Below are 27,926 nucleotides of genomic sequence, written 5' to 3' on the forward strand. Positions count from 1 at the left end.
GCTCATCCAGCTACAGAGAGCCAGGATCTCATCACCAGCCCTGCCGCTAGGGATGGGCTTTCCTCCCCATGTAGTCCGAGGGAGCTTGCATCCATACAGACTCAGTATTTCCCAACTAAGGGGAATCCTTTGAACCCACACTCATGGGGTTCATTCATTTTATGCTCATTCTAGAAGAAATAAGAAGGAAGTTTAAGTGATGTGGTGTTGCTGTGCTTCAATGACCCAGCATCACATTTTACCCTCTCCATAAATAGAATAACACAGTGGTTTGTGTTGAAGGGAGCTTAAAGCTCATCCAGCTCCAACCCCTGCCACGGGCAGGGACCCCTTCCACTAGAGCAGCTTGCTCCAAGCCCCTGTGTCCAACCTGGCCTTGAACACTGCCAGGGATGGGGCAGCCAGAGCTCCTCTGGGCACCCTGTGCCAGCGCCTCAGCACCCTCACAGGGAAGAGCTTCTGCCTAAGAGCTCATCTCAGTCTCCCCTCTGGCAGGTTAAAGCCATTCCCCTTTGTCCTATCCGTAGCTGCCCTTGTCAAAAATCCCTCTCCTATAACTGCAGCGTGAGCTTGTGCTATATTGAAACCAAAGTTTTCACAGCCGTGTTGTCCTTCTCCTGCACAGACAGAAATTCCCATCCACGCTGTGTGGCCATGCAGAACCAGGCATCTGAGCTTTAATTCTGCCTTTGAAACAATTTGATGGTGAAGGATCTCATGCACGTGAATATTTGTCTCTGCACAGGGATGACTAAAACACACAGATTGTGTTCTAGAGTATCCTCTGCTACAACGCTGCTAAACAAGCCCACTAAACTGTGCCTATAAGAAGGCCAAGCTCTTGATCTAAAAAACACCACTAACCAGCTTTTTGGAGTCCAGTTAATTATTAAATGACCCATGAAGATTTTGAATGCATCACTGGCTTCGATGAGCTCATCTGAGAGACTGAATTTCTCTGGTTAGTTTATATAGAGAACTTCAACTTCTTCTCTTATCTTCAATATATATCTTTATGGATAGATGAGAACATGTGTCCATTTCCAGTAAGGTAGACTTTATGAGGCGCGACAGAGAAATGAGAGCTCCAGAAACACTTAAAGTCGAATAAGAGGATTGCAGATAAGTCCTTTTTTTGGCACTAAATAAAGGTCAAATTCAATAATCGTTAGAGGTTATTAAGAAAACGCTGGAAGCAAAATAAACACATTGGCTGACGCGCAAAGGAAAACCAGGTGTATGATCAGATGGTCTTCACAGCCAAAGCACTAACAGGTTTAAAACCCCACATTGCACTTGTGTCTAGACATTTTTCCCACTTTCTAAGCCCCGTTTCAAGGGGTCGGTACAGACCTGTTGTTTCTCTGTACCTTTAGTCATGTTCCTAAGATTTTCTCATTGCTCTTATGGAGAAGTGAGGATATAGGCAAGGTTTTATCCCACAGCTCTAATGGCCATCTCTGTGCAAGGATACAAAAAGCTGCTGATGCTCCTTTGTGTTGTGTGCTGTCCCTGATGATGATGTCCCTGATAGCTTAGTTTTAAAATGAGTGGAATTAAGTGTATGTTAATTTTTCATTTCCATAATGAGCTTTTAGGATTCTGCACAGAGAATGAACAAAAAAGCAGCTTTTCCTAACCAGAAGTGACTTACATGGCAGAACTTCCTGTGGATTCATTGCTGCTCTCACTGAGCTGGTGGCAGACGAGCAGTGTCCCTTCATCACAGAGTTACTTAGTGCTGCTATCACAGACCTCAGTCCTACTCCATTACATGAGCTCTGTCAGAGGGACCTTCTTATCTGCTGCTGCTGGGTAATGGGCATGGCTAAGAAATGGAATCTCTACAGATAGTAGAAATGGAATAGCTGGATTGCAAATAAATCCATTTTGACACTTAGGAAAGGCAAAATTGTGATTATTTCACCAGAAAATGAATTATTGTTTCTGGAGCCTGTGAAGTAGGTAATAAAGTGAATCCAAGTCCTAGGTGAGATGACAGCTGGCATCTAGTTACAGACTACAATGATTAGCACATCATTACTGTTCCTATCATTCTGGGGAGTTCACAATCAAATGCCACTCCTGACCACACAAAGCCCTGCTGAAATCAGTGCAGTGCATCACATTGCCAATAAGAAATGAGTGTACTCCAAAGAACTCTTACTGTTGAGTATTTTAAGTACTTGTTTTCAGAGGAAGGGATGGGATAGAATATGCTTGTAGAGAAGGATGGGTTGTGTATTACCAGAGCTACTTCAAAAGATCATTTTCTGAGACACTACATTATACTTCAAGAAACTGGTGTAAGATAGGATAGAGATGTAATTGCCCGAGGGGAGACTGAGATGAGCTCTTAGGCAGAAGCTCTTCCCTGTGAGGGTGCTGAGGCGCTGGCACAGGGTGCCCAGAGAAGCTGTGGCTGCCCCATCCCTGGCAGTGTTCAAGGCCAGGTTGGACACAGGGGCTTGGAGCAAGCTGCTCTAGTGGAAGGGGTCCCTGCCCATGGCAGGATTTGGGACTGGATGAGCTTTAGGGTCCTTTCCAACACAAACCATTCTATGATTCTATGTTTCCATAATATACGTGCTTTCCTCTTTTAGGTATAATAATCTTACTTTGCTCATTTCCAGCAGATCAATAGGAAACTTGGTTCTTTGTCTTTTTACTGCTTCAGTTATTATTATCCTCTGATTCAGGTCTTAGCTATTGAATAGATTCAAATCACAGTCAAGTTTCAAAGTGATAGAGATGTGCGAGGTAGTATTTCAAGTTAATCATGGGGGCTCTTAATAGGAAGAAGTGGATTTTTTGTGTGATTTACTGAATAATAGATGCACATATTAAATGGCCTTGGAGTGAGTGAGAGTCACACCAGCTACCCACTAGAGTAAATCAACTCAGCTGAATCTGGCAGTGCTCAGTACGTGTGGGAAAAATATGTAGGCAGCAGCTCAGTAAGGACATAAACTGCTTCTGAACACCAGAACATGAATCTGTACGAAGCAGGCATGGGCATATCAGGGCTGCATCATTACTCCTATTGCAGTATCTCACCTTGTTGATAACTGAATGATAAACACATATTTAATGACCACAAGCCTGCACTCCTGGCCTTATACTATACTGGCTGCAAAATGTTTTCAAAGCAATGTAAAAGTTCTCTTTGGACACCCCAATGTCCCTTCCAACCCAAACCATTCTGTGATTCAGTGATTTTGTGAATATCCTAAAATAAAACTAGTAATTTGTTCCAGAGGAAAAAGAACTCTTGGGTTTTGATCCTATAGTTTACCAGTCCAAATGAGTGATTTTATATTCATGCTTCAAGGTATCGTCATTCAAGCAAATGCTGAAGCTGTAATTACAATGGGAACAATGCTCCAGCAGTTTCCTGAGCCTTTATCTGCTTTTTTCTCCCTGCCACTGTTGGTATAATACAGACATTTTAATGCTCTTTAAACACTGATCTTCCTTTTGATTGCCTATTGATCCTGATGTCTAAATCCATACCTGCTTCAGTGAGGTATATCTTACAGTATATTGATAAATCTGTATATTTGTGATCTGTTATCTGAAAGAAAACTCTTTAATGTGATGTGTAGTTTTATGCTACAGTTTCATTTCTGTATAAATAATAATAGTAGAGCTCAGGACAATCTGCTTAGCCTGCCTGTATGCTGTCATTTCAACTTTATGTTCACACATCATTCTTATGTTTTCATGCTACATGTGTAATGAAAAATAAGTAAGCCAGATGTAGATCCTTCATAAATATTAAACCAAGGGATTTTCATTGCTTTATTTTCAGTTTCCCATTTCAAATGACACTGAGAATACATTGCCCTGCCCACAATGGGCCATGGCACCATGGTGGGAGCAAGAGCAGAGCAACCATCTTTGGAGAGGCCCAGGGAAGGATGCTACCCGATGGGTGTTCTTCCTAACACAGCTATTTTGACATGGGACAAGATTCTGTTTAAGGTTGCCTAACATATTTCCAAATGGTCTTTCTGTCCTTGGAAGTGTCTTTGTTAAATCTTATAAGACTCAGCTTCAAGAGTATCTTATGACAAAGAGTCATGAGTACCAGCTATGTGTGAGATGAAGAATGAATTCTATCTGATCCATAACTTCAATGGATTTTCATCAATTAGGACTTTAGGCAAGGCATAAAGGAGACTGGAAACAAACAGAAGTACATGTAATATGCTGGGGCTGAAATTAGCTGACAAACCACTTGCCTAATTATTTGTCTGAGTTAAAAATATTGGTTTAGAGAATGGAAAGAGAAGCCTGTTCTCTTCTGAATTCTGGAAATGGGTGCCATGGTTTAGTGTGAGGTGTCCCTGCCCATGGCAGGAGGATTGGAACTGAATGATCTTTCCAACCCTACCTACTCTATGACTCTATGAAATGGGCTAATCTCCCACAATATGACACTCAAAACATTTCTGCTGGTGCAGCACTGGTTTTACATGTGAACCTATTCATGTGGAGTACAGTTGCAAAATCATGCCTAAAAATAGTTTGCAACACAGACCATGTAAATGAGGAGGACTGCTGAAACAGCTTTACCACTGCCATTATGCAGACCAAAGGTGTTGAGAGGAAACTCCTTGTCTTCATGCTTGTGACAGCCAGAGTCCTGTGATGCTTCACAGCCTCTATGCAAACACCCCTTTACCTCCCATATCCCATCCAAGTGCCCCATTCAGGCCTTAAACCCATATGTGAACAGGATGGAGGTGTTTTGCTGAGGTCCAATTCTGTGATGGGGAAACCCTCTAGACATAGAATCATAGAGTCCAGGCCTGGTTTGTGTTGAAAGGAACCTTAAAGCTCATCCAGCTCCAAGCCCTGCCATAGGCAGGGACACCTTCCACTAGAGCAGCTTGCTCCAAGCCCCATTCAACCTGGCCTTGAACACTACCAGAGATGGGGCAGCCGCAGCTTCTCTGGACAACAGTATAACTCCCCGATTTTTCCATCACTCAGAAGGGGAAATTTTGCTAAGTAATGGACAGAAATGCCCAGGTAGGACAGTTGAGGTGCTGTGACTTGCTGCATCTGGACATACTCGCTTCAAAATGCAATGTGGTGCTTCATGGACATTATAACCCTGAGAGATGCTATTGATAAAACAACTCAAGCTGAAGCCCTGAATCACATGTCCTGCATAGGGAAAATAGGTTATGTATCCCAAGGCCAGCATATTCCCTAGCTGCAACAGCCACATACTAGCCATGTCCCTAGCACTGCCATTACAAGAGCCTGATATGATCAGTATTGATCCGCTGCTCTACGTTCTTCACTAATTCAGTATTCAGTAACTGCCCATTATTGTTGTCTCTAATTTCCTGCTAGGACGGCCCACTACAGCTGCATTTTCTGCCTTTTTCTTTCAGTCTATGAATCTGTGCTGCTTTTCATATTGTTTTTTAATCTGATTAATAGCTTGAAGATCTATGTTTGTATTATCTTGTCTAACACTTGCTTTTGTTGTATCAATCAAGTCACTTAAGGTAGCCTAGCTCCGAGGAGTTTATTCTTTTCAGCTTTATTTACTCAGCATTTTTTCATCCTGGCTGCTCTTTACAACTTACTTTGCTCTAAAGGTTATGTGGATAGCCTGTTTTAAGAAGTATTGTTTTAAGAACTACTGAAACATGGTGCCAGCTGCATAATATTTCATTTAGACTTTAATAACAGCAGCAGAAAGCCGGTTCTCGCCTCCTTGATGCCAAGAACACCCACGTTAGTTCAGTTCTGCTGCAACCCATGTACAAGACCATTGTGTACTCAGACGAGGAGGTAGGGAAGGCAATTTATATATTGTGAATGGAAAGCAGAAGGGGGTTTTTTGGAAGTACTTGTGTCATCTTTCCCTGGACAGAGAAAGGAATAAGCTTCTGTGATGAGAATGACTAAAACCTACGCTAAACATGGATAAGGTGATGATTAGAACATACTGAAATTGGCAAGGAAATGGCATGGAAATGGCAAGATACATATCCTAATGGCCATACGTGTTAGGATTCCTTCTCTCCTTACCCAGATGTGTGACATAAAACTTACAACAGAGTAAAACCATAAATAAAACCAGTTCCGAGTGTTGGTCCTTCATTTCATTTTTAAGTCACAGTGAAATGGAAGTGAATTTAATCACCCTACCCAGTTTCATAGCAAATAAAGTCATTGTGATTAATGGTACCACACACAATACCAAATTAATTTTTAACTAAATCTCTCTTGCAGTAAGTTAAGTGTCTACGACCAAAAGACAGCAGCCCTTTCTAACATGGCTTGTCAACTGAAAGGTCGCTGAAATTCCATATACAGGATAAGGTGCAATAGAAGGGGAGGAAGCAGAGGCTGGACAGAAAGCTTAAGCAACCTCAGGAGCGATACCATCTGTAGGCAATGGAAATGTTCCAATGGATGTATATGTATATGTTTTAATGAGATGAGATGGATTCAAGTGCTGCATTTCTAAGGCTATTAACATCAAAACTGCAGTTCTTACTTTACCTCTTCAGCCTCATTTTGCTTTTAGTATTTGCACTGTCAGGTCCATCAGTTTTCTACATTTAATTGTAGGATTACAATGTTAATAACTGCTCCTTCCTTTTGAGGTGGACTAAGTGAAGGTCTGAGGGTGGTGGGATTCTGTCGTCTTCTCTTGCTTGCTGTAGTGCAGCTCCCTGTGTCAAGTCCTATTCTTAGCATGAAAGAGTTTGTGAATTTGAAGCTGCCCAACACTTCTGGTACGTGTGTGCATGTTGTAAAGACACACAGGATAGCAACGGTTAAAGCAGTTTATCCTTGCTTATGACAAGGGAACAGGCCAAGGGGAACGGCTATAACATGCCAGAGGGGAGACTGAGATGAGCTCTTAGGCAGAAGCTCTTCCCTGTGAGGGTGCTGAGGCTCTGGCACAGGGTGCCCAGAGAAGCTGTGGCTGCCCCATCCCTGGCAGTGTTCAAGGCCAGGTTGGACACAGGGGCTTGGAGCAAGCTGCTCTAGTGGAAGGTGTCCCTGCCCGTGGCAGGGGTTGGAGCTGGATGGGCTTTAAGGTCCCTTCCAACCTGAAACAGAAATAAAAAGAAAATAAAATACAAATTTGGAACTGATTTTGGTTTGAAATTTCCTTCCTTGCTTTCACCATGTGAAGGGCGATGGCCACTTCTGGGATTCAGTGACCCCTTTGATGGGGCAACTCAGATCATTAAATAAGTTTGTTCTGTGAACAGGCAGCTCGAGCACCTACCTTGCTCCTCCTACTGCATTTCACTACCCCCAAATCCAAATCTAACCCCACTATGAGATAATATTAATTCAGAGCAAACAAAAGCAAATGAGAGCAGCTGTATCTGAATTTCTACAGGCGTTGTTTTCCCAGGGCCCAGAAGCAGAACAACATGAACTATGATACCAACCCTACTTGCTGCGAAGGAACAGCGGTCCTCTGCCATCCCCATCTGCACAACTGGCTCTTTCCCCTGTGACAGAGCTGCCTTTGTTCACCAAGCGAAAACACAGAGTCATTTTACATGCTGGGATTCATAATGTGGTGTAGATTGTTTGAGAAAGAGTAAACTTTTTCAGAGATTCCAGACAGATTCTGTTTTCTCAGAGATTCCAAGTGATTTGCAGAGACTCTCAAGGAAAATACTTGTCGGAGACACAAAAGGAAAGAATCTTTAGGCAGAAACGTTGGACAGCAAAACTCCTCAATATGATAATGATTGCTGCTGAATTCACTTGAAGCTTGATGTGGGAGCAGAGAGAGTAAAGCTCTTCTTAACCGCTTTGTTTTAAAGTGCTTGGTAGCTTTAGTGTTTACGGCTGATCCTCCACAGAGGATAAAACCTCCACATTTTCTCTTCAAAATGCTTAAAGCATTAGAAGTTTTAAAATATTTCTGTCCTTTAAAAGGCAAACACAAGTGGGAAAACACGGAAGCGACTCATTTTATGATAGTCATATACCCTGGAACTGCTCACAATTTATTTATCAGCCAAGAAGCCTTTCCTTCTCCTTTGCTGAGGCATCAGGATTTTAGTCATGAGAGGCATTGAACAAGCCAAGGGGGAGCTGGTTCATGCCCTTTCATTGGAATCATTATACAGCTCTTCTTTCTATCTCTCCACGTGTTTGGTAACAACAGCACCCACCTCGAGGTGTTGGGAGGTGCTGATTCACGTTCCAATTGTTGCAGAGAACAAGAAACTATTGTTTCCCAGCAGGTTTGGGGAGGCTTGAAGAGACTTTTGGCTGATGCAGCAATTGAATAACTACAGTTGAAGAAGACCTTGGCATCGTAAAACACACTCACTTCTAGGTGCATTTTCTGCCTCAGGGGCTCTCTTTCTGAGAAGGCGATGAACAATATAAAACCACATAGCAGACTATGCCCATGAAGTACCTGGAAGTAAAAAACTGCATGTCATCAGCATTTCAAAAGAAACGTAAGTTTTCACTTCATGCATTTGGAGTAATCTATTTTCCTGCCCCTCAATGCTGTATTGGAACCACACAGCCTCCTGCAGATAAGCACAGAAATGCTGCATAACCTGCAGTGGAGGATCTTTCATAGCAGTGAGAGTTAATCATCTCATTATAAAATAGATTAAGAATCCAGAGGCATAAATATCTGGCATACAGCACTTGCAGTTGTTTTGCTTTTCCAAAATAATTCATTATTTAAATGCTTAAATGCATCTTAAATATTGCAAGCTCTAGTGCATTGCAAGAAAAACATTAACAGAAAAAGACTCGATTAACCCCCAGGCACTGGAGGTTACATACATCGGTTATACACTGAAGGATAACTGTGTGAATGTGTTTCTCTTTCACAGGGCAAACTAGGGAATGGTTGGGAAGAATACCCATTTTGTTTGATCCTTTGCAGGTATAGGAGGACTAGAAATTAAGCATTGCCTCTTGGCCATCGTTGGCCATCGTTGGCCACCCATGCAATGGACACACCATGCGTGACTGAGTGGTATCAGGTTGATTGTGCAGTCAGACCCTAGGTTTCCCCAGGGGAAACTGCAGAGGGAAAAGTAATGTTGTCCCTCTCTGTACCCTACCCAGAACTTGTTTAACGTGGTGAGAGATACATGATGACTGCTACGAACAAAACTTCTCTTTCCCCTGAAGCTGTCATTGCCCCTCACACAAGGCTGTGCTTTAACAGAGCAATATGTCTCTCTACATCTAAGAAGCAAAACAAATCATCGGTTTGATGTCTTTTCCCTGCTCTTTGTCCAACATTAGCATTTGGCTGGTTTCCTCAGACAGTAGGAACATGAGGACATAGCCCGGAAACACCGCCCAGGATCCAGGACATAATTAGAGCAGAACAAAATGCTGCATTTCACAGCTTGTAGAGAAAGCCTTTCCGTCAACAAGCAGGGGAAACTTTCACACATAGTAGCCAGCCCTCATAATTTAGTGTGTAAAAAGCAGGGGGTAGGACTATGGTCAGCTCTCCAGGGTAATAAAACTCTTTCCTTTCCCTGGACACCCTGGTGAAATAAATCAGTGCGCCTCCCTCAGCGCAAGGGCAGCTCAGGAACAAGTACAACGCCATTACAGAAATCACATTCATAAATTCAGATTTCTGACAGAAAGCGCAGTTTTCCTCAATTATACAAAAGCTACGTCCCCAGAACCATTGCACAGCAGATGACTCTTTCCTTTGCTGTGCCCTGGTGTCTCTCTCTGTCGCTGTGAGTGGTTCCTGCACAGAAATCCTGGGGTCTCGACACCATCAACTTGATGATTTTATGGAACAGTATTCCCGTATTTCCCCATTCGTATGGCTTGTTGCTGTCAGGTTGTATTTTTTTATCTGTTCGTTCAGTTTTCCTGGGCCATTTTCAATTTCAGTGTGGAAAATAGCCTGAAATAGCCCAACATCTATCTCAAAACAAGACATACACCTGCATCAAACTCGGCACTCACTGTGAATATAGGCACAGCGTGCTGCGTATGAGTACACAGGCCTTCTTTTGAATACATTCATTGTGGAAAAACTTGTTCTGCTGCTTCATTGTTTTATCACAAACGTTTTCGCTGACTTCAACTCCTCTGGTGACTCACACAGAGGCAATTGGTCACCCAGAATAAAACACTGTTGTAGCGGGGGGGGGTGTCACATAAAATGCAACTTGTTTTAGGGATCCTGCTTCAACGGGATTTTGGTTTTTAATGCACATAGTACATGTTCAGTGCAATCACTCGTGCATTATCTCTAGGCTCTATGTTTGTACACACACCAATGAGCATGGTCTCCCACTGAAGCAGTCTGGAGGAGGAAGCTGCAAACCTTAATAGGCCATCTAAATTTGGGTGGGATATAAATTTATCTCCTTAGACAGGGTTATCTCTATGTGGTTTCTATGGTTGCCAGTGAGGGTCATTCTACTCATCCTCATGAAGTCTTCTTCCCAGATAAAAGATCAAATTTGTCTGAAAAAAAGAAGCGTTACTGACATATTTATATTGAAGCATGAAAGTATGTGACAGGAGTAGTTGATTGACATTTTTCAAGCCATGCGACTATATTAGCTGGACATCTTTGAACTGTGAGCATTTGTGATGAAGAAATGCTACTTGTACCCTGATGCCCATGGCTCCCGAAGGAAAATGGTGTAAGACTTGCAACAGGAGAATGAGATGAACCACGTGAAGGAGGTTTCTTTGAAGAAAGCTGGTTGGATCTAATACAGGCAGCAATAGGCAGCTTCCACTAGAGCAGCTTGCTCCAAGCCCCTGTGTCCAACCTGGCCTTGAACACTGCCAGGGATGGAGCAGCCACAGCTTCTCTGGGCACCCTGTGCCAGCGCCTCAGCACCCTCTCAGGGAAGAGCTTCTGCCTAAGAGCTCATCTCAGTCTCCCCTCTGTTAGCTTGACTCCATTACACTTTTAAAGTTGTTGTTTTGGGTTTTTTTTTCCCCCAAGTACTTCAAATGTTTTCCCTTGTTTTTATTTCACCCACTCAAGTGAATCTGCCTGGATTTGGCACAGAATTCCTCCTCTCTAGACCCAACAGCTGCCAGCCTTGGACCACACTCCCTGGAATTCAGCCGCAGCAGCACTTCTGCATGGTGATGGAGAGTTTATGTCCTATAGCAGGCAGTAAAATCCTGGTTCCTCTCAATGAACAAGTTCCACTCACCAACTTCACCCCCACACAGTATTGACCAAGGTTTCATTTGTGGGTTGTTTTGCTGTGTCCCTTCTTTGACTACACAATTTGTTTGGGCTTATTCCTTTAGACCCACTGAAACTATAGCTGTTTGCTTGGGTACAACACTGGCCTCCTGAAGATGATGAAGTATCAGTGATAATGTGAATTAAGAAAAGAGGTTTTGTTACTGTAAATCAGAATCCTTTGTGAGAAGTATCTGCTAATCCAATGAATTGGGAAGAATAAACTGGTCTGAAAAGCACACAGCAGCGTACAGGATTCATTACTGCAATGTTGTTGCACATGAGGCTCTTTTAGTAAAGAGTAATTTTACAGAATGTACTCTATGTGGGAAGTTATTTCTCACTCAAGTGTATATCTTATCTTTCCTAACTGGGAGGACGCTGCATCTATTATATGCACACTCACTTATCAGTCATGTTAAGGAAGAACCCTTTTGCGGAGTCCTGCAGAACTCCAGTGCCCTTTAGACTCTATAAAAGGCATTTAAGATTTATTAAAACCCAGGGGTCTGAGGCTGAAAAGTACAGCTGCTTGTTTTGCAGTTAGAAACTTCATTTCAGAGTGTCTTACCCAATGTGAAGCAGGGTCCTGCCTTTGACACTGTAACAGAGGGAGATACCTGATAACCATGGGACGATGGAGCAGCACCTCAAACAATGGGCTGACCGGTGCTCTCAGAGACATGGTAGGGTAGTGTAATTCTAGGGATGATGTTTTTCCATGCCAGAATATCTTTCCAGAGCTTTAGATAAAGCCGGCTTGAAACCTTTATCTCACGGTCTGAAAGTAGTTGGGCAGGCAGGTTAAATGAGCGAGTTCAACAGCAACTCCACAAAGCTTTCAGCACCTGAACCGAAAACAAAGAGAGGTCTGTTCCTTCACCGGGCTTACTGACAGCCACAGCATTCCCTCCAGCATGAAGGGCTCGGGAACCTGCCGCATCTGTCACAGGGAAGAGTCTTCAAGCGATGCTGAATCTGTGCTTAAGAAATGCCGGTTAGGATCCTCTTGTACAGGATCTGAAGAGGGTCACGAGCTGAGAACCAGTTTTGTGGGGAGTAAGTGAAATAGGAAAGCTAACAAAAGAACAAGCTTCGTCTGCACCTGCTAGGCAGTGGAGAACAAAGACGTTAGAACCAGCAAGTAAAGGTAAAGGTAAACTCGTATTTGCGGGGGGAAATGTTCGTCTGTTGAACTCAGGCATGTTTAGATACCAGGAAAAGCTTCAGATGCTGTAAATGATGCCGCAGGAAGGTGAAATCCTGAATCCCAGACAGTTTAAACTGCATTTTTCCTTTAGGTAATACTTCGACTAAGGTGAGGTAGTTCACAGTAGTAGCTATTTACCACCATAGAGAAGGAAATGGGTGAACAAGGGCTCAACTTTACAGCCTGCAACGTGTCAAAGACCTTGCTCCAAGAGCGAGGGATTGCAGCATAAGGCTCTGCACGTTGTCACCGATTTATGAAACAGGGATTTCTCTAAAACTTCACCATGTCGCTTCAGATTTAATTAATTGTCTTGTCCTTTAAAGTTCTGGAAAGAAAATAGCATCAGAAATACAGATGGTTTCACTGCGGGCCTTTTGTTTCACTTCCGCGTATCTCATCAGCTTTCAGATAGATTGTGTGTCTCAAACAAAGCAAGTCCTCTCATGTTTGGGAGAGATTATTCGCGCAAGAGGGAATGGCTTTGTCAAAACAATAGGAAAGTTTTCAAGATGAAAATGTCAGGTAGATAAACACATTACTTTGAGCCCTATTTGTATGCCACGGCAAGTTCAAACACTCTGGCAGTTATCTTGCAAAAAGTAAACATGCATGAAATCTGATCAGCTTCTTATTGTACAAGGAATAAATTATGCAAGGCATTGTAGTAGGCTCCTATAGGGCTCATTTACACATCTTTTGATAAATGTAATCGGCAGATTCCCGGTCCTTTATGAGACATTAACCTTCCTGCATATTGATGCTGTTATTCCGAAGGATGACAGCCATCCAAAGACCTTTCTGTGTCAGTCTAAAAGCCTTACAGGGGAGGGACTTGCTCAGTAATGTACAAATGAACTTTCTTTAGACTTCAGTCTTGTCATGAATTTTCTTCTCAATGTCAAAGAGTTAAAGGTTTCAAGTCGTTTTAATAACGGGGGGTATAAGGATGCTAGGAAGAGGAACTGTGGTTTATGCACTGTTCGGAAGGCAGTCAGTCCTAGTTCATCAGCCACAGGCATTACTGAAAACTTACTTTACCTCTGCTGGATGATAAAATTCATGTTGAATGGCTGGTCTTTGAAGACAAATGGTTTGGGAGAGTTTTATCAGTTTCAGACACCCAGCAAGGCTGGTTTTCAGAAAGGGAAGAATTCCTTAAGTGTCTCAGTTTGGCAAACCACATGTGAGCTGACAATACCCACTTGTGAAATGCTGCAGAGGGCTGCTGAAAGCTTTTCACAAGTACCTGTGCAACAGCAGGTTTGGCTATTTCCCTGTCTGATAGGGCAACAAAGCAAAGTTCTGCTGCGCTCTGGGGAGCCCCCCCCTGCAGTCCTGGTCCTGCATTGGGGCAGCAGCACAAGAGGGATGTGGAGCTGCTGGAGGGGGTCCAGAGGAGGCCATGGAGATGCTGCGAGGGCTGGAGCAGCTCTGCTCTGGAGCCAGGCTGAGAGAGCTGGGCTGGGGCAGCCTGGAGAAGAGAAGGCTCCTGAAGGGGAGACCTGAGAGCAGCTCCAGTGCCTGAAGGGGCTGCAGGAAACCTGGAGAGGGGCTTGGGACAAGGGATGTAGGGACAGGCCAAGGGGAATGGCTTGAACCTGCCAGAGGGGAGACTGAGATGAGCTCTTAGGCAGAAGCTCTTCCCTGGGAGGGTGCTGAGGCGCTGGCACAGGGTGCCCAGAGAAGCTGTGGCTGCCCCATCCCTGGCAGTGTTCAAGGCCAGGTTGGACACAGGGGCTTGGAGCAAGCTGCTCTAGTGGAAGGGGTCCCTGCCCGTGGCAGGGGTTGGAGCTGGAGGAGCTTTAAGGTCCCTTCCAACACAAAACAGGCTGTGATTCTATGAAATAGGATTGAAATTATAGGTATGCTTTTTTTTTGTGCAAAAGTATTCCTTTTCCTTATTTGTCAGCAAATAAGGATGCTGAACTGTAAAGGTGAGGATATTTAGATTTTTTTTTTAAGAAGAAGCAAATCCTAAGGAATCTGATGTCTCACATTGGTTTTTGTTTAAAGTCAAGGCTAGGAAAAGATCTTTCAACAAAGGGGGAAAAAGAAAGCAGCATTTTGTGACATGTTCTGTTCCTTACTTGGGTTAATTATCGGGTCAGAGCACTTTTGAAGCACCAGCCTCCTTGCTGTCCTGAAGGGCAGTGCAGCACTCTGCAGTCAGTACTGAAAGGTCCATTTGTCTGCTCTTCTGACAGCAGGTTTCAATAACCTTGGCTGGGTTTTGCTCCTGGAGATGTGCTCCTGGAGGAGCGAGGGCACAACCTGCTAATGGGCTGCTTGTCCTGGGGGCTGGATGCGGTGGTGGGTGCATGTCGGCTCCTAAGGCTGGCATCATTGCTTTGCTTAACGGATTCATTTGAGCACCAGAGGAAGTGCTGACGTGTTAATACCAGCAGTAACAGAGCATAACGTTGGTAAAATGACCTGAGAAATTTCCTCTTGGTTCAGCCTATCCGGTGGGATAAGCGCATCGTGTATGTGGGCTGGTGGATGCAAGGAAGGTGGGAGTTTGCTGGATTACACAAGTCTCCTGCTAAATAAACCAGATGGAGCACTGAAACAGAAGATGTAATTTGCTTGACAATGCAATTATTGCTCTTGACAAGGGAGGGAAGGACTTTGCTGCAAAACATCCTAGGGTTCTTCTCTTGATTCTTGGTTTCATTCTTTTGGGAAGAACTGGAAAGGAACTGAGGAGCTGGCAAGCGAGCAAAAGAGTAAATTTTCCACAGGTCTTTAGAGTATTGAGAAGTTGAGCTATTGCTGATATAACTGAACAGAAATGTTCAAAATAAGCTAGAACATGGTGAAACCTCTAAATAAGTTCAGTAGCTCTGCTTTATGGTAAAGGGACCTCTTGAAAGCCACAGTACCATCGGGGTCTCACTGGCTTAGTCCTCATGCAGACAGGAGAAGAACTTCACCAAAAAGCTTTTCAGCTTAATTAAGTTTCACTCAGATTTGCAGGATCTTGAATTTCTTTGCATTGCTCTAACACTAAAAAAACTTCTATTATATTTCCCAAAAAAAAACCTCTATAAATTGTTAGCCAAAATATCTCCTCATTTTAAGTTTGCAGTCATAGAGGTGCAGGTTTTAGCTGGTGTACTTGGCTCTGCAGTGCTGCTCTACAGATGAGAGGAAGTTCCTTGTCTTTCCTCTATTTGCAATAAAGCTGTAGCCAATATGCAGGGTGAGAGCAGTAATTCCATTAAAATCATAATCAGGTCAACAAAAAGGTTATTAGCTCCAAAATCATGGGATTAAGATAACTGTATGTATATGGATGCATAATAAATGAAGCTGTATCAATTATTTTCTGGGTTGAGTGTGTAGAATGGATTTACTCAAAAACCCTGGATGTTCAAAGCACGACTGTCTGGGCTTGGAACACATTTTCATCGTGAAGCAGAAAAAGGAAACAACAAGAACAGGAAGGCAAAGGACAGAGCAGACTCACCTGTAGGAGCTCAGTGTTAGGAGCCATCTGCACTTGGCAACACCACATCAGTGCCAGAAAACCACATTAGCAGGGGGATTAATTCCTGGTGCCTGCCTGGCTCCGAATGCTTTCAACACTGCTGTTAATGGGAAAGGATGGACATGAAAGGATTCAGAGTGAAAAAAGAAACAGGTTATTTTCTGATCCCCTTTATGACAAACTCTGGATTAATGATCAAGATCAGCCTACGGGCCCCTTACTTGGTAAAGCACTTGATAGCTACACATTTTCAGCTGAATCTACAGCTCAGTGGATGTGTTTGGTGCTCGTCTCTGAAGGGAAGAATTACTCACTCTTCAAATTACTTGCTGGCTGCTAGCATGGAAAAATGTTCTTTGTATTTCTCTGCCCTGGACAGGAAAACTCTCAGATGTTTATTTTAGGTACCAATATATCCCTGTTAAATGATATGTGAACATCTGACAATCTTTTTTATGCATGCCTTTTCAACGATGCTCCTATGAGATGAGTAAATGTGATTAATCTATTTCACAGCAAGGAACTGAAGCAGAGAGAAACGAAGGCTCAGATCTGTGGAGATCTTAAAATGCCCAATGCAAAGTTTAGAAGTAAAAATACCACCCCCCCCAAAATCCCAACCTCATCTTGGATCTCACTGAAATCTTTCCGCATCCCTCTTGGTAGTTTCATCACTGTCCTGGACAAGGAAGGAGATGAATCTCCCCTAGAAGTCTAACTTGGCACATCTGCTGGAGCAATCGAACCAGATAACCCTAAACAACTCCAAAAAGGGCAAATCAGAAACAGAGAACAAAATAATCTATCCTTTATCACCTTTAGCATCCATCACTGCTGCTGCTGCACCACTGCCCATCTGCCAGGTCAATCCTGTCTACAGCTCTGGAGATGAATTAGTTTTACATTCCTGATTAACAGTCCTCTAAATACAGTGGCACAGCCAAAGAGGTGTTCAGAAACCCAGCACCTCCCTCAAATCAGGGTATATCACTTATTTTTGGAAAGTACCCACAGACTTCCATTGTTCTGTCCTGACCTACTTTGAAAGATGTTTCTAAAATTGCTGATTTTGTATGGCAGTAATTGAATAAGCAGACAAAAAGAATAACGTTGTGGTGCCCATTTTCCACACAGTTGTGCAAGCACTGTAAAAATGTGCCTGTTAACAGGAAAAATTGAATTCATCCTTTGTTCCAGAGGGATAAAATTGTCAATAAAAGCTAAAGCGAAGGACAATGTTTTTAAGTCCTCCATGCAAAAAGCACCCCGGAATATTTTAGATTATAAAATAAGAAGGAAAAGTATAATACAGGAGGAGGAAACAGCAAGGATTGTCTCTTTGCTGAGTGTTTTGCTATAACACATCCTTTCATGCCAAACTTGCTTATGGGAGAGTAACTTCCTTTCACCCTTCATTTTGGGAGTAGCTGAGGAGGAGCAATGGGTGCGTTGCACCATCTCCCTCAGCTCATTGTGCCTTTCATGCTGCTTTTTTGCTTCAAAGAGTGTCCTCTCCTTAGATACTGCAGCCAGAAGAAGCTACAGTGAAATTTTTGCTTTTAGCTGCCTTATTCCTGGTTTTAAGACATCATACAAAAAAAAACCCCAACCATCAAACATAGAAATGGGAAACCATTCTATCACTATGGCTAAGATAATTTAGGTGGAAAAATATCCAACCCATATTGCAGATAGGATATAAAAACTGCAGCTTGACTTGTGAAGATTAAACTGAGGGCTGTGTAATGGACCTGTTTTCTCACCCACTCCATCAGTTGAATGCAGAAAAACAACTTCAAGGACAGGGCTTGGAGCAAGCTGCTCTAGTGGAAGGTGTCCCTGCCCATGGCATGGGGTTGGAACTGGATGAGCTTGAATCTCCCTTCCCACCCAAGCCATTCCATGATTCCATGACTCATTAACTGCAAGGCTTTGCAGGGAGTAGCATGTTCTTGAATTAAAACTTCCTGTTGATGATGGATCTGTGTAGATAAGGAGGTAGAAGTGAAGAGGCTCACTCAAGACACACTCCTGACATGCAGACTAAAGTTACACAAGAGTCGGAATAAGAAATCAATGACCACACCTGAATCTGCTGGTCCTGCCAGTCCCTCTTTAGAAGCTGGAGCTGTTTGAACAGCAGCTCATGATGTATATAACAATGTGAACATTAATCTCCAGTTCCCAAGCAACCACTCATTTGGAAGGTGGGGTACGGCATTTTCTTCTGACCTCCATGAACCAACGCCAGCTGTAAAAAGCTAAGAGGAGTGGAGTTTTATTCTATTCCTTCAGTCAGCGGTTTTCTACAGTGAACAAAATCAATACAGCGTGGGATCTATGTAGGGTTTTGGATGAGTGGTCTGGAAAAAAAACAACACTGAAATGTTCAGAAGAGGTCAAGTAAAAGATAAAATAGCAAAAGCTCACCAATTTCTTCCTTTAATTCTTTGCGCTGCTTCGGTGGCTGCAGTACGGTGACGGCTGTGACGCTGCCACTGCTTGGCAGAGGCACATCCCATTATGCAAACCCCAGAACCTAATAGTTTGGGCCAGCCGTTTGTTCTGCTCCTGATAAAGGTGGATCTACTGGCTTGTATTTTAGCTGATTAATTAGTAGTCCCCTTCTGCATTAATAATGTGACAAATAGCATCGCATTGGCATAACAGAATGTATAAAAAATCCCCTAATGGAAAATAAAGAGAGTTCATGTTTTAGGAACTGATGCTTTTCCTCCCTTGTACAGTGCTCGATAGCAAATGGTAACGGATGCAGGTTGAGGAAAATCTAAGGAAGTTGCCTACAGTAAAAATATTGAGATGGGCAAATAATAATAGTAGGTTTTATCCCCATACTGCAGATGTGTTATAGAAAGGTTGCAGAGTATTTAAGTGAGTACTTCTGAAATGTGCAATGTCAGGTTACAGGGAAAAGAGTTGATGTGCACTATTTGCTTGCTGTGCTGGAAGGTCACTGCGGCCAGCTTAGGTTTAGCTCTGAAACAAAACTGAGGAAACAAGGGACTCAGCAGAGGAGGCTGTGGGAGAATCCAGGGACGTTTTGTAGCTTAGCAGCATAAAATGCTTTGCAGTTAAAGAAGTGCCATGAGACGGCAGCTTGTGCCATGAGCACAGGTATGTGCATGCGAAGACACCACGGGTTTGCAAAGCACTGGTGGGGCTAGAGGTAGTGAGGTGAATGGAAGCCACTTTTAAAGTAAAAACTGCAACAAACCCCTTTGTTAGTGCAGGATCTACATTCAGGCTGGACATAAGGAAGGAATTCTTTACAATGAGGGTGGTAAAACACCAGCACAGGTTGCTAGGAGTGGTGGTGGGTGCTCCATCCCTGGAGATATTCAAGGCCAGGCTGGATGTGGTTCTGGGCATCCTGATCTAGTTGAAGGAGTCCCTGCTCATTGCAGGGGGTTGGGCTGGATGAGCTTTGTAGGTCCCTTCCAACCCAAACCATTCTGTGATTCTATGATTTACCTGAAAACAGCTATCTTTTGCATTTTAATAAGAGATGATAAACTCGGGGCTACTGCAGCTGACCGGATTTGAGCCAAGCTGGGTGTTTTTCTCCATCCACACCCGAAGAGCTGTGAAGTCAAGTCAGGTCCTGATGATGAGGAGCTTTTCACATCAACTTTCAGCTGTTTTTGAAGTCAGCACCGTAAGAGCACAGAAATGAATCATGGCTATAGCCAGACCGGCCGAAACACAAGCCGGGATGGTGATTTTGCACAAAGCTCTATGGTGTTCAAACGCACACGCACAGCTCCAGCACACAGCATTTATAGGAGAAGGATTTTTGCCTGTAAGAGATGTCAGGCAGCTGTCAGTTTATTGCTGGAAAAGCTCTTACCCATGTGAAATGAGTGCGCCCTGTCAATTTGAGGTGAATAACAGGCATGGTGTGGGTACAGCCATTGGAAAAGCCAGCCTGTATAAAGCAATTCATCTCAGTGCAGCAGCAGCATCTTTCTAAATCCTGTTTTACAGTCTGGCCCCCCTAGGTTAAGATAAATAAATACCCCCTGATTATTACAGCTGTAAGTGGGTGCATAAAGCTGAAATTAAGTGCATGTGCAATGTCTCATTGAAATAATATTTCATTATCATGTCCATAAAAAAGAACCTCAATTTGCTTTTTTAAAAGCAAATTGAAGTGAGGGTGGTTGCAAAAACTATGGAGTGACAATATTTCTGTTCCTTATTTTTAACCTAACAATTCTACCATTTAAAATCAGACAAGGGGTATTATCTTTGTCATAAAAGGCAATTGAGAATCTAAATGAGAAATCAAATGCTTTTTCATGCTGATTTATTTTAGATTAGGAAAACTTAAACCAGATATAAACATGAATTGCTGAAGCATGAAAAGGGAATCGCAGCAGAGTGATAAATATCTGAGGCGTGTTGTTATAGGTAAAGTTGTGCATTAACTAAAATAAATGGATCTGTAAGCTTTCCTAAAACTTAATTAATGCTGCAGAACAAAGCAGAGATCAATTATCAGCTTGATATCTTGGCACAGATAAATGTGAACTAAATTAGCCATCCAAAAATGAATGTTATCAATATCACATTGAACTGATTACTGTCATAGGGTAGAAATGGATTCCAGAGCAGTCTGAACACAGAATCCTCCGTTATACCCAGATGTTGGAAATACAAGAAGTATATCCATAAACTCTAACTTCCCCTTGGCAAAATGCACATCTACTGAAATAAATGAGAAGCAAGAGACTAGTGATGTACAGACATGATAAATATGTTTCCAAGCCTACTCAGGAGTAGGCATGACTATTCTTTTACTAGAATAAGAGAATTTCCTGCTGAGCTGGTGGACAACTATCATGAAATTGTTACTTACTGTCATAATTTGGTGGCAGGATTGAATCAGTGAGCCAAGGATGTAATTTGCTTGGGTCTGGTAACTCTTCAGGTGCTTTCTTTTTTCTGCTCTTTCTTTAGGCTAACTTTATCTGCTTACAGGTCTGCAATGGAATTAGGCTTTTTCGTTAGAAGTTTTACAGTGCAATGTTGTCTGCATCACAAATGAAATGAAGATTCCCTGGTTAGGAGCTTATTGCATACAGATGAAAGGTTCAGGTGAAAAGTTGTCCTGGAGGTCATAGTTTAAAGTTCTCTAAATTCATTCATTTGCTGCAATCTCAACGTTATTTGTAATGATGGCAAGCTGGAAAATTCCTCTATCAAAGCATCCCAGGTGAGATTTATGACTCTGAGAGTGCATTCTATATAAGAAATATAAATTCATAGTGCATTTAGTCTATTGCCTCTGAATCTGCATAGATCTTCACATGTTAACGTGCTCTATCTGAATTTCCTGTTGTCTTCACAAGACAGACTAAAGCTCTTTCCAGTTCAATCAGTGCACAACTTGGTATTCACATGGGGATGGGTGGATGGATGGTTGGATGGGTGAATGGCTGAATGGGTGGATGAGTGAGTGAATAGATGGGTAATGGAGAGATGGATGGATGGATGGATGGATGGATGGATGGATGGATGGATGGATGATGGATGGATGAAGAGTTGGACAGATGGATGGATGGATGGATGGATGGATGGATGGATGGATGATGGATGGATGAAGAGTTGGACAGATGGATGGATGGATGGATGGATGGATGGATGGATGGATGGATGGATGATGGATGGATGAAGAGTTGGACAGATGGATAGATGGATGGGTGGATGGATGGATGGATGGATGGATGGATGGATGGATGGATGATGGATGGATGGATGGGTGGATGGATGGATGGATGGATGGATGGATGGATGGATGGATGATGGATGGATGAAGAGTTCTGTATTTTCCTTCTCTTATCTGCCAAATGACATCTTGTGGAAGCTAAAAATACATGAGCTGGGTGTCTTGTCACCGTCATCATCTTCTTCATGATCCCTAATCTTTCTAAAAGCATGACAGGTTCACCACCCACCTTTCACAGTCTTATTTAAAAGCAATGGCTCCATTTGAAGGCTTTCTAGTGCTATTTGTCTCCATTCTAAAAAGGTCCAGCTAATGGTGTATGAGGCTGTGAGGCTTTCACGCACCGCAACCTCTGCTTAAGCAAACCATTAAAAGAATTCCAAGTCAGAAATAAAGTATCGCAAGGATGGTTTTAGATCTCTTCAATCAATCTTATTGATCAAACAGTGTTCCATTTGAAATTCTGAGTTAGATAGCCCTAATTTGTTTATAAAAGGGTCTCTTTGAAGATAGTCTTAATTAAGTAGAAGGAAAAATAGCATTGTCATTAATGTGAAGAGAGCAATGTAGACAGCTAAATAAATATCCCATCACCAAAGACACATGCTGGTGTTAAACCTTTTCAAGGAAATGATTAGGGAATCTCTAGATATAAAGGTGTTTGTCCTTTGATCGAGGACTTCTGTTTGAGTCCCAACCAGGTAACAGACAGCTTCCTCATTTGCTGTAGTCATGGAATAGCAATGAGTGTGTGCTTGCAGCGCGCTGGGAAATTCAACCTCAACAATGTACTTTATACAAATGTTTGCATACTGCCCAGCACCGGGGGACCCATTCCCAGCAGGACCTCAAGGAGCTGCTGTAATCCAGGGAAACCAAAGAAGTCCTGCGATCTGGGGGGGCTGAGTCAAAAGTTCACTCTGATGCTTTGCCTGTAGCCAGCACCCACAGTGAGCTGGGTTATAATTTAAGCACAGCATCTCCTCCTGAGCGAATAACTGTGTTTAAACATGAATAAAGAGCCTTTCACCTCTCCCATTGTGTTCTGTGGGAATACAGCCCTGCTAGCTGCTTTGCACCTTGTGGTAAAATACCAAGGACTCAGAATCAGTCTTCCCCGTCTAACAGTGCTGCTCTGTTGAGGTGTATTTAAGTATGTTGGTTGATCACGGCTTGTTGCTTAGTTTTTACAGTTCCTTTGAAGTCATCAATATCCCAGCTTCTTTTTGTGGCAGAGTTAGCTCAGGGGAGAGGAGAAGGAATGCATGTATCATGCATTCAATTCCACAGCTAACTGCTTACTGGGAGTCTGATCCTGTAACCCTTAATCAAGCAAAACTGCTGTCCTTAGCGAGAGAGGGTGAAAATGCTCCAGGATACTTCTTTGACTTGTTTGCGTCCTGACACTCATTATTTGAAGATTACACACCCAGTAAGTGCAAAACCAGGGAGTTGGTTTTATGTGCCTGCAAGAAAGTCATCCCATCTAGCCTCAGAAAGACAGCTAACAAACAGCCTTAACCATAAAGTGCTGCGAATTGCATCCTAGCTACAAGGCCAGCTTGTGGAGCTTTTATTTCCATTTCTCTTATTAACCATTAATAATGATATATGCTCTTTGAAGTACACTCTGTTTGTACATAAAGAGCATAACATAACGGCAAAGACAAGGCCTAAGGTAAATTTGGGTTTCTAAACAAAATCTTTTTAAAAGGTAAAGCAGTTATAAGCAAAACAAGGCAAGAAAGGTCTTGGTCATTTGAGGTACTGGCTTTTGGGACTATCAGAAGATCTCTGACTGAATCAGATTAAAATCACCCTGGAACACAATTAAATTTTCATTAAAAAAATGAATTTTAAATATTGATGGCAAACTTCTCCTACAAGCCACTGCAAAAAGAAAAACCAAAAAACAACTGTAGCAGCAGACCAGCGTCTCTGAAATAGTCACACAAGTGAGAGTTCTATAACTAGTGATATCATAGAATCATCATGGAGTCCAGCCTGGTTTGTGTTGGAAGGGACCTTAAAGCTCACCCAGTTCCAACCCCTGCCACGGGCAGGGACCCCTTCCACTAGAGCAGCTTGCTCCAAGCCCCTGTGTCCAACCTGGCCCTGAACACTGCCAGGGATGGGGCAGCCACAGCTTCTCTGGGCACCCTGTGCCAGTGCTTCTTTTCCATTCCGTGTGTTAACATAAATCGTTTGCGAATCCAGCTCCATTCCTTAAATGAGATCAGTGTCATCTGCGTGGGACAAACTTCACAATACATGGTCATGATTTGCTATTAGGTTAAAGGAAAGTTTCAGTTCAGAAGCAGATGGTGTATGAGAAGATATATAGCCAGGACTCATGTTCTTTTCACTGAGCCATTCAGGTTGTTGCAGGCAATCCCTGTCACCCTCTGCAGCTTACCTGTCCTGCTCTTTGCCTGACATCTACTGCATCGCATCCTAACTAAATCTCCAAGGAACATGGAAAAATACACACAACAGATGAGTTATACAACTTCTTGTAGCAACAGAAATCTCTTCCCTCCTGCTGACTAGGGAGTTTGTGCTTTGCAGGTCCATGCTCCCACGCCTTCAGGTCTGCTCTGCCTGGTTTTGCCAAGTTCTGATTCAAAAGGTACAAGAGCGAGTGGATCAGGGGCAGAGAGGTTACACGCAGGGAGGGAACTGCAGGTATCAATAGCTTTTTTGAGTGCTTTTTCCTTTTAAAGAGTCTCAGCAGCTCTGAATGCCTCAAACAGTGGAATTATGTAAGTCCTGCCAGGAAGGCAAGAAAAGCAATATTATGTTAGCTAGAAGGTAAAATGTACAAAATAATGCTTTTATGGGGTTCACATATACAATTGTTTAGCATGTAATTTTAAAAGTAAACAAGAAACAAAGAAGGGGAATGCTAGAGGAAAAGAAGGAGAAAAAAACAGGGATGGGGACAGTCCTGTAAGTAGATACAAAATGATTCCACTGAAGCTAACGCTCTGCTGCCTTCTTCATTTCATGTTTCTCAAAGAAACCCTCAGGAATGAGCTCCATGCAGTTCCCCAGAACAGGTAAAACTGAATCCAATGGGAAAACCTGCAGGTGGTGGGGATCTGTCGGTGCAAGTCCTGTTGCAGTTCTCTCCCAGGCAACACTCACATTGATGGTCTAGGGACCATCTAACATTGGTGATGCTTGAGCAAAGGTCCTAGTGCTGAAACCTCTGGGCATTATCCCTTCAATACACCTCAAAGATGACTGTATCAATGCATTGAGGCAGGTACAAGTAAGAAAAGACTCATACTTTTTTTAGTGTTACCTTAATGTCTATGGTAATCCACAGTTTATGCAAAGAAAAAGCAGGAAGAAGCATCTGCGTGCTACTTCAACAATATTTGACCCAGCCCAGCTCTCTCAGCCTGAGCGCAACCTCCGACCAGCCTCATAATAACTTACTGCCAGTGGCCAGATCTTCTGCTGCACCTCCAGGAGGTATGTTGGGACGAAAAGCACCAGCCTTGTGGTCTGTGGTGGCTGCAATGGCTGCAGCAGCCCTGACACACGCCAGCTCAGGACAGCAGCCTGGGATGTGGGTGCAGAGCAGCTGAGCTATCTTGGGTAATAGGAAGCAATAAACCTGTCATGCTCTCCATGCTCTGCTCATCAGTCAGAGCTCTCACTCAGCCCATGTCAGCTGGGTTTAGCTGTTTGAAGATGGAATCACTGAACTGCAAAGGGTTCTGGTTCTGCCCATAAGTTTTCTTTGCGGGTCACTGCAGTCATTTATGCTATCGGTGCCAAGTAAAGCATTTCCTTTAATACGTTAAAGATGAAAACTGGTGAAGTGATGCTGCTTTCTGGATGTATTCCTGGGCACTCACGGGGTTCTCTGCATACCCAGAGCACAGAATAAAAGCTGATGAAATGAATGCATCTTCTAGGTCAAATCTTGGTCACCTGAGTTAAATGTCAGAAAGATCTTTGACTTTCCTTTTGCTGTTTCAGTGGGGTCAGGATTTAATCAGGAAGAAACAGAACTTTGTAATTCAGGTTTAAGATGACAAAAATCCCCAACCAGAATTGTTCTCTACCACTGCACTCCACTGAAAACAGTGAGAAGATTTTAAATAGAGCAATTAACAGAATATGCAATTTAGGTTTTGATTGATGGCTGGGCTGAAGAAAAACACTGGATATATTTTCATTAAGCTTTACTGTGCCTCATTCAAATAACTTCAAAACAAATAAGCTACCACTGTTCCTTTCTCAGGGCAATTTTGTTAGCATTCATTGCAATGTAGGGTTAGTTTTTGTTGCTGTTGCTATGGAAGTCTTGTCTTAAGGCTTAGCAGAGAAAATAGTTTGAAAGATGTAAATGGGAGATTGACTCAAAGACGTTGATTGTTTGTAATTTCATTCTCTTCTCGCTATGTGTCTTTTTTTTTTATCAGGATAGAAATGTAACTTCAGTCTCAAAGTTATAACAGAATTGTTCCACCAGGAAAGAATTCAATCAGTGAATATGAGAGGCTTTGTGGGCCATATAGACCTTGAAAATGACAAGGAGACTTGTGAACAGTGCACAACTTACCAGCATTTCAATACGAGGAGTAAAAATACCTGGAGTTTTAGAGAGTCTATTTTTTATTTATGCCTTTTAAAGAGAAAAAGTAAGTTAAATGATGCAAAGAGCTCAGAATTTGTGTGTTACAAATGATACTCAAAAAAATTAGTTTAAAGCTAAGCCTGTCTTGATTTATACATTCTGCACTGTTGAGAATTGGGTGTTGTTTCCTATTTGCAGACTTAAACATGAAGCTTTGGAAAAATTAGAAACCTCATTCTTTGCATACTGCATAAACGGCTTGGGTTTTGCTGGGTCTTTTTTTTTCAGGCAGTAGATGTCTTAATTCCATGAAATAAAAAAATATAGAGCACTGAAATTGGCTGTGAAAGTGTGTTCTAAAAATCTCTTGGACAAATTAGCTATAAATCTTTTTATGCAGTATTGTGGCCATTTAAAGGTAAGCAGATAGGTAGGTAGGTAGGTCGGTATGTAGGTTGGTCTGTAGGGAGGTAGGTAGGTAAGTAGGTAGGCAGATGGATTGACAGATAGATCTAAATATCTACTCAGGGATTGGAAACCCATTTGGATTATTGTCCTGAGCTGCACTGGAATCACAACAAAACCGTTCAGCCAGAAATGTACAAAGGGACTAAAACTGGATTTTATCGTATTTGAGCAAGGAATGTAAAGACTTTCAGCTCCCATGGTATAAAGACTACTTGTAGCAATTAAATTGTCGTGTTATTCTTGATTACATGAGAAAGCTGGGGCAAACATTTACGAAACTACAGTACCAGAGTCCTTTTGATAATCAGATTTGTGTTCTTAAGCACCTCAGCAACTTCTGAAAATGGATTATAAGCAACTTTGTCACTTAGGTAACATAGTCGTTTCTTAGGAAATATCCTGAGCCCCTCAACACCCCAGCAATAACTTTAGCCACTGATAGAAAATAAGAGAAAGAAGAAAAAAGAGCCATGCGTTCAAAGCAATACATTCACTGTCTGCTATAGCAACATGTTGCTTAGTTCGGGCTGTTCAGCCTGGAGAAGAGAAGCTGTGTGGAGACCTCAGAGCAGCCTTCCAGTATCTGAAGGGGGCCTATAGGGATGCTGGGGAGGGACTCTTCATTAGGGACTGTAGTGACAGGACAAGGGGTAACGGGTTCAAACTTAAACAGGGGAAGTTTAGATTGGATCTAAGGAGGAAATTCTTTCCTGTGAGGGTGGTGAGGCACTGGAATGGGTTGCCCAGGGAGGTTGTGAATGCTCCATCCCTGGCAGTGTTCAAGGCCAGGTTGGATGAGGCCTTGGGTGCCATGGTTTGGTGTGAGGTGTCCCTGCCATAGGCAGGGTTGGAACTTGATCTTAAGGTCCTTCCCAACCCTAACTATTCTATGATTCTATGTGCCTGTCGTCCTAGGTGCCTCGCAGCCAAGCAGAATGGAGTCAGTAATGCAACATGACTTTTTTGCACCAATGTTGATAAAGCCATGATTCAAGAGCTGATGGTGCTTCCTTCACTTGCCCAGTTTAATAATTCCAAGCCTCTCATGATATCCTCTGGTACCTCCTGCTTCTCTGCTCTGCTCCCATCTCCATCCTTCACCTGACTTTCAAGCTTTCCCTTTTATTTGCCCATCTTTGCTTCATTTCCCAGCCTGATGGATGGTACTGGTGTTTGCCTCCTAGAGCC

Source organism: Pezoporus occidentalis, unplaced genomic scaffold (genome assembly GCF_034315485.1).
Source record: "Pezoporus occidentalis ecotype Australia unplaced genomic scaffold, CSIRO_AGI_Poc_V1 ctg45, whole genome shotgun sequence".
NCBI classification, from domain to species: Eukaryota; Metazoa; Chordata; class Aves; order Psittaciformes; family Psittacidae; genus Pezoporus; species Pezoporus occidentalis.